The sequence below is a fragment of the Coregonus clupeaformis genome, unplaced genomic scaffold (genome assembly GCF_020615455.1).
Source record: "Coregonus clupeaformis isolate EN_2021a unplaced genomic scaffold, ASM2061545v1 scaf1322, whole genome shotgun sequence".
NCBI classification, from domain to species: domain Eukaryota; kingdom Metazoa; phylum Chordata; class Actinopteri; order Salmoniformes; family Salmonidae; genus Coregonus; species Coregonus clupeaformis.
The window spans coordinates 3,483-12,500 of record NW_025534776.1 but is presented as its reverse complement, the minus strand read 5'-3'; positions in this window follow the sequence as shown (position 1 = coordinate 12,500).

Here is a 9,018-nt window from a genome sequence, read left to right as displayed (position 1 = left end):
AACAACACATCTACACACAACACAGTGTTATAATACCATAACAACACATCTACACACAACACAGTGTTATAATACCATAACAACACATCTACACACAACACAGTGTTATAATACCATAACAACACATCTACACACAACACAGTGTTATAATACCATAACAACACATCTACACACAACACAGTGTTATAATACCATAACAACACATCTACACACAACACAGTGTTATAATACCATAACAACACATCTACACACACACAACACACAGTGTTATAATACCATAACAACACATCTACACACAACACAGTGTTATAATACCATAACAACACATCTACACACAACACAGTGTTATAATACCATAACAACACATCTACACACAACACAGTGTTATAATACCATAACAACACATCTACACACAACACAGGGGTTATAATACCATAACAACACATCTACACACAACACAGTGTTATAATACCATAACAACACATCTACACACAACACAGTGTTATAATACCATACCAACACATCTACACACAACACAGTGTTATAATACCATAACAACACATCTACACACAACACAGTGTTATAATACCATAACAACACATCTACACACAACACAGTGTTATAATACCATAACAACACATCTACACACAACACAGTGTTATAATACCATAACAACACATCTACACACAACACAGTGTTATAATACCATAACAACACATCTACACACAACACAGTGTTATAATACCATAACAACACATCTACACACAACACAGTGTTATAATACCATAACAACACATCTACACACAACACAGTGTTATAATACCATAACAACACATCTACACACAACACAGTGTTATAATACCATAACAACACATCTACACACAACACAGTGTTATAATACCATAACAACACATCTACACACAACACAGTGTTATAATACCATAACAACACATCTACACACAACACAGTGTTATAATACCATAACAACACATCTACACACACACACAGTGTTATAATACATAACAACACATCTACACACAACACAGTGTTATAATACCATAACAACACATCTACACACAACACAGTGTTATAATACCATAACAACACATCTACACACACACACAGTGTTATAATACCATAACAACACATCTACACACAACACAGTGTTATAATACCATAACAACACATCTACACACAACACAGTGTTATAATACCATAACAACACATCTACACACAACACAGTGTTATAATACCATAACAACACATCTACACACAACACAAGTGTTATAATACCATAACAACACATCTACACACACACACAGTGTTATAATACCATAACAACACATCTACACACAACACAGTGTTATAATACCATAACAACACATCTACACACAACACAGTGTTATAATACCATAACAACACATCTACACACAACACAGTGTTATAATACCATAACAACACATCTACACACAACACAGTGTTATAATACCATAACAACACATCTACACACAACACAGTGTTATAATACCATAACAACACATCTACACACAACACAGTGTTATAATACCATAACACACATCTACACACAACACAGTGTTATAATACCATAACAACACATCTACACACAACACAGTGTTATAATACCATAACAACACATCTACACACAAACACAGGGTTATAATACCATAACAACACATCTACACACAACACAGTGTTATAATGCAAACCCACATAACACATCTACACACAACACAGTGTTATAATACCATAACAACACATCTACACACAACACAGTGTTATAATACCATAACAACACATCTACACACAACACAGTGTTATAATACCATAACAACACATCTACACACAACACAGTGTTATAATACCATAACAACACATCTACACACAACACAGTGTTATAATACCATAACAACACATCTACACACAACACAGTGTTATAATACCATAACAACACATCTACACACAACACAGTGTTATAATACAACAACACACTACAACACAGGGTTATAATACCATAACAACACATCTACACACAACATACAGTGTTATAATACCATAACAACACATCTACACACAACACAGTGTTATAATACCATAACAACACATCTACACACAACACAGTGTTATAATACCATAACAACACATCTACACACAACACAGTGTTATAATACCATAACAACACATCTACACACAACACAGTGTTATAATACCATAACAACACATCTACACACAACACAGTGTTATAATACCATAACAACACATCTACACACAACACAGTGTTATAATACCATAACAACACATCTACACACAACACAGGGTTATAATACCATAACAACACATCTACACACAACACAGTGTTATAATACCATAACAACACATCTACACACAACACAGTGTTATAATACCATAACAACACATCTACACACAACACAGTGTTATAATACCATAACAACACATCTACACACAACACAGTGTTATAATACCATAACAACACATCTACACACAACACAGTGTTATAATACCATAACAACACATCTACACACAACACAGTGTTATAATACCATAACAACACATCTACACACAACACAGTGTTATAATACCATAACAACACATCTACACACAACACAGTGTTATAATACCATAAACAACACATCTACACACAACACAGTGTTATAATACCATAACAACACATCTACACACAACACAGTGTTATAATACCATAACAACACATCTACACACAACACAGTGTTATAATACCATAACAACACATCTACACACAACACAGTGTTATAATACCATAACACCACACATCTACACACAACACAGTGTTATAATACCATAACAACACATCTACACACAACACAGGGTTATAATACCATAACAACACATCTACACACAACACAGTGTTATAATACCATAACAACACATCTACACACAACACAGTGTTATAATACCATAACAACACATCTACACACAACACAGTGTTATAATACCATAACAACACATCTACACACAACACAGTGTTATAATACCATAACAACACATCTACACACAACACAGTGTTATAATACCATAACAACACATCTACACACAACACAGTGTTATAATACCATAACAACACATCTACACACAACACAGTGTTATAATACCATAACAACACATCTACACACAACACAGTGTTATAATACCATAACAACACATCTACACACAACACAGTGTTATAATACCATAACAACACATCTACACACAACACAGTGTTATAATACCATAACAACACATCTACACACAACACAGTGTTATAATACCATAACAACACATCTACACACAACACAGTGTTATAATACCATAACAACACATCTACACACAACACAGTGTTATAATACCATAACAACACATCTACACACAACACAGTGTTATAATACCATAACAACACATCTACACACAACACAGTGTTATAATACCATAACAACACATCTACACACAACACAGTGTTATAATACCATAACAACACATCTACACACAACACAGTGTTATAATACCATAACAACACATCTACACACAACACAGTGTTATAATACCATAACAACACATCTACACACAACACAGTGTTATAATACCATAACAACACATCCTACACACAACACAGTGTTATAATACCATAACAACACATCTACACACACACACAGTGTTATAATACCATAACAACACATCTACACACAACACAGGGTTATAATACCATAACAACACATCTACACACAAACATACAGTGTTATAATACCATAACAACACATCTACACACAACACAGTGTTATAATACCATAACAACACATCTACACACAACACAGTGTTATAATACCATAACAACACATCTACACACAACACAGTGTTATAATACCATAACAACACATCTACACACAACACAGTGTTATAATACCATAACAACACATCTACACACAACACAGTGTTATAATACCATAACAACACATCTACACACAACACAGTGTTATAATACCATAACAACACATCTACACACAACACAGTGTTATAATACCATAACAACACATCTACACACAACACAGTGTTATAATACCATAACAACACATCTACACACAACACAGTGTTATAACATACCATAACAACACATCTACACACAACACAGTGTTATAATACCATAACAACACATCTACACACAACACAGTGTTATAATACCATAACAACACATCTACACACAACACAGTGTTATAATACCATAACAACACATCTACACACAACACAGTGTTATAATACCATAACAACACATCTACACACAACACAGTGTTATAATACCATAACAACACATCTACACACAACACAGTGTTATAATACCATAACAACACATCTACACACAACACAGTGTTATAATACCATAACAACACATCTACACACAACACAGTGTTATAATACCATAACAACACATCTACACACAACACAGTGTTATAATACCATAACAACACATCTACACACAACACAGTGTTATAATACCATAACAACACATCTACACACAACACAGTGTTATAATACCATAACAACACATCTACACACAACACAGTGTTATAATACCATAACAACACATCTACACACAACACAGTGTTATAATACCATAACAACACATCTACACACAACACAGTGTTATAATACCATAACAACACATCTACACACAACACAGTGTTATAATACCATAACAACACATCTACACAACAACACAGTGTTATAATACCATAACAACACATCTACACACAACACAGTGTTATAATACCATAACAACACATCTACACACAACACAGTGTTATAATACCATAACAACACATCTACACACAACACAGTGTTATAATACCATAACAACACATCTACACACAACACAGTGTTATAATACCATAACAACACATCTACACACAACACAGTGTTATAATAATACCATAACAACACATCTACCACACACACAGTGTTATAATACCATAACACCATCTACACACAACACAGTGTTATAATACCATAACAACACATCTACACACAACACAGTGTTATAATACCATAACAACACATCTACACACAACACAGTGTTATAATACCATAACAACACATCTACACACAACACAGTGTTATAATACCATAACAACACATCTACACACAACACAGTGTTATAATACCATAACAACACATCAACACACAACACAGTGTTATAATACCATAACAACACATCTACACACAACACAGTGTTATAATACCATAACAACACATCTACACACAAACAGTGTTATAATACCATAACAACACATCTACACACAACACAGTGTTATAATACCATAACAACACATCTACACACAAAACAGTGTTATAATACCATAACAACACATCTACCCACAACACAGTGTTATAATACCATAACAACACATCTACACACATAACACAGTGTTATAATACCATAACAACGCATCTACACACAACACAGTGTTATAATACCATAACAACGCATCTACACACAACACAGGGTTATAATACCATAACATCTACACACAACACAGTGTTATAATACCATAACAACACACTCTACACACAACACAAACAGACTGCTAAAACAACACATCACCCAGCGTGGGTTACCTCTCAGGAGCTGTTTAATCTCTCTGCTGTCCTGTATAGTTAGTTAGAGTTCAGGGTCAGGGGTCAGGGGTTACCTCTCAGGAGCTGTTTAATCTCTCTGCTGTCCTGTGTAGTTAAGTTAGAGTTCAGGGGTCAGGGTTGACCTCTCAGAGCTGTTTAATCTCTCTGCTGTCCTGTATGGTTAGTTAGAGTTCAGGGTCAGGGTGACCTCTCAGGAGCTGTTTAATTCTCTCTGTCCTGTATAGTTAGTTAGGAGTTCAGGGTCAGGGAGGGTCAGGTTACCTCTGGAGCTGTTTAATCTCTCTGCTGTCCTGTATAGTTAGTTAGAGTTCAGGGGTCAGGTTTGGTCAGGGGTTACCTCTCAGGAGCTGTTTAATCTCTCTGCTGGCCTGTATAGTTGGTTGGGAGTTCAGGGTCAGGGGTCAGGGGTTACCTCTCAGGAGCTGTTTAATCTCTCTCTGCTGTCCTGTATAAGTTAGTTAGGGTCAGGGGTCAGGGGTCAGGGGTTACCTCTCTAGGAGCTGTTTAATCCCTCTCTGCTGTCCTGTATAAGTTAGTTAGAGTTCAGGGGTCAGGGGTTACCTCTCAGGGAGCTGTTTAATCTCTCTGCTGTCCTGTAATAGTTAGTTAGAGTTCATGGGTCAGGGGTCAGGGGGTACTACCTCTCAGGAGCTGTTTAATCTCTCTGCTGTCCTGTATAGTTAGTTAGAGTTCAGGGGTCAGGGGTTACCTCTCAGAGAGCTGTTTAATCTCTCTCTGTTGGCCTGTATAGTTAGTTAGAGTTCAGGGTCAGGGTCAGGGGTTACCTCCCTCAGGAGCTGTTTAATCTCTCTGCTGTCCTGGTATAGTTAGTTAAAGTTCTTGGGTCAGGGGTCAGGGATTTACCTCTCAGGAGCTGTTTAATCTCTGCTGTCCTGTGAGATAGTTAGTTAGAGTTCAGGTCAGGGTCAGGGGTTACCTCTCAGGAGCTGTTTAATCTCTCTGCTGTCCTGTATAGTTATTATATCTTGATTCAGGGGTCCAGGGGTTACCTCTCCAATTTTCCAATCTCTCTGCTGTCCTGTATAGTTAGTTAGTTTTGGGGTCAGGGGTTACCTCTCCAAGGGCTGTTTAATCTCTCTATGTCCTGTATAGTTAGTTAGAGTTCAGGGGTCAGGGGTTACCTCTCCCGAGGCTGTTTCATCTCTCTGCTGTCCTGTAAAGTTGCCAGAGTTCAGGGGTCAGGGGTTACCTCTCCAGGAGCTGTTTAATCCTCTGCTGTTGTTGTTAAGGAGTTCAGGGGTCCAGGGGTTACCTCTCTCAGGAGCTGTTTAATCTCTCTGCTGTCCTGTGTCAGTTGGGTTAGAGTTCAGGGTCAGGGTTACCTCTCAGGAGCTGTTTAATCTCTCTGCTGTCTTCCTGTGTCAGTTAGTTAGGAGTTCAGGGGTCAGTTACCTCTCTCAGGAGCTGTTTAATCTCTCTGCTGTCCTGTATGGTTAGTTAGAGCTATCAGGGGTCAGGGTTACCTCTCAGGAGCTGTTTAATCTCTCTGCTGTCCTGTGTCAGTTAGTTAGAGTTCAGGGTCAGGGGTCTTACCTCTCAGGAGCTGTTTAATCTCTCTGCTGTCCTGCGATAGTTAGTTAGAGTTCAGGGGTCAGGGGTCGGTTACCTCTCAGGAGCTGTTTAATCTCTCTACTGCTGTCCTGTATAGTTAGTTAGAGTTCAGGGGTGTTCAGGGGTTCCTCTCAGGAGCTGTTTAATCTCTCTGCTGTCCTGTGAGTTAGTTAGAGTTCAGGGTCAGGGGTCGGTTACCTCTCAGGAGCTGTTTAATCTCTCTGCTGCCCTGTGGTAGTTAGTTGTGGAGTTCAGGGGTCAGGGTTTACCTCTCAGGAGCTGTTTCAATCTCTCTGCCGTCCTGTGTCAGTTAGTTAGAGTTCAGGGTCAGGGGGTTACCCTCAGGAGCTGTTTAATCTCCTCTGCTGTCTTATGTTAGTTAGAGTTCAGGGGTCAGCGTTACCTCTCAGGAGCTGTTTAAATCTCTCTTGTCCTGTATAGTTGAGTTAGAGTTCAGGGGTCAGGGGGCCCTGTTACCTCTCAGGAGCTGTTTTAATCTCTCTCTGCTGTCCTGTAAGTAGTTAGTTAGAGTTCAGGGGTTTACCTCTCAGGAGCTGTTTAATCTCTCTGCTGTCTCTGTAAAAGTTAGTTAGAGTTCGGGTCAGTCAGGGGTTTACCTCTCAGGAGCTGTTTAATCTCTCTGCTGTCCTGTAAGAAGTTAGTTAGAGTTCAGGGTCAGGGGTTACCTCTCAGGAGCTGTTTCATATCTCTCTGCTGGCCTGTATAATTGTTAGTTGGGGAGTTTCGGGGGTCAGGGTTACCTCTCAGGAGCTGTTTAATCTCTCTGCTGTCCTTATGCAGTTGTTGAGTTCAGGGGTCAGGGTCAGGGTTACCTCTCAGGAGCTGTTTGATCTCTCTGCTGGCCTAGTATAGTTAGTTAGAGTTCAGGGTCAGGGGTTACCTCTCAGGAGCTGTTTAATCTCTCTGCTGTACCTGTTGTTAGTTAGTTAGGTTCTCAAGGGTTACCTCTCTAGGAGCTGTTTAATCTCTCTCCTGTCCTGTATAGTTAGTTGTTCAGGGTCAGGGGTCAGGGGTTACCTCTCAGGAGCTGTTTGATCTCTCTGCTGTCCTGTATAGTTAGTTGAGTTCAGGGTTCAGGGGTTACCTCTCAGGAGCTGTTTAATCTCTCTGCTGGCCTGTATAGTTAGTTAGAGTTCAGGGTCGGGTCAGGGTTACCTCTCATGGAGCTAGTTTGAATCTCTCTGCTGTCCTGTATAGTTAGTTAGGAGTTCAGGGGTCAGGGGTTATCTCAGGAGCTGTTTAATCTCTCTGCTGGCCTGTATCAGTTAGTTAGAGTTCAGGGTCAGGGGTCAGGGTTACCTCTCAGGAGCTGTTTAATCTCTCTGCTGTCCTGTATAGTTAGTTAGGAGTTCAGGGTCAGGGGTTACCTCTCTCCAGGAGCTGGGTTTAATCTCTCCTGCTGTCCTGTATGGTTAGTTACAAAGGAGTTCAGGGGTCAGGGGTCAGGGTTACCTCTCAGGAGCTAAGTTTAATCCTCTGCTGTCCTGTATAGTTGAAGTTAGTTGAGTTCAGGGGTCAGGGGTCGGCCAGTTACCTCAGGAGCTGTTTAATCTCTCTGCTGTCCTGTAGTTAGTTAGTTGAGTTCAGGGTCAGGGTTACCTCTCAGGAGCTGTTTGATCTCTCTTGCTGTCCTGTAGTGGTTAGTTAGGAGTTCAGGGGTCTCAGGGGGTTTACCCTCTCAGGAGCTGTTTGATCTCTCTGCTGCCTGTTGGTTAGTTAGAGTTCAGGGGTCAGGGGTCGGGTTAC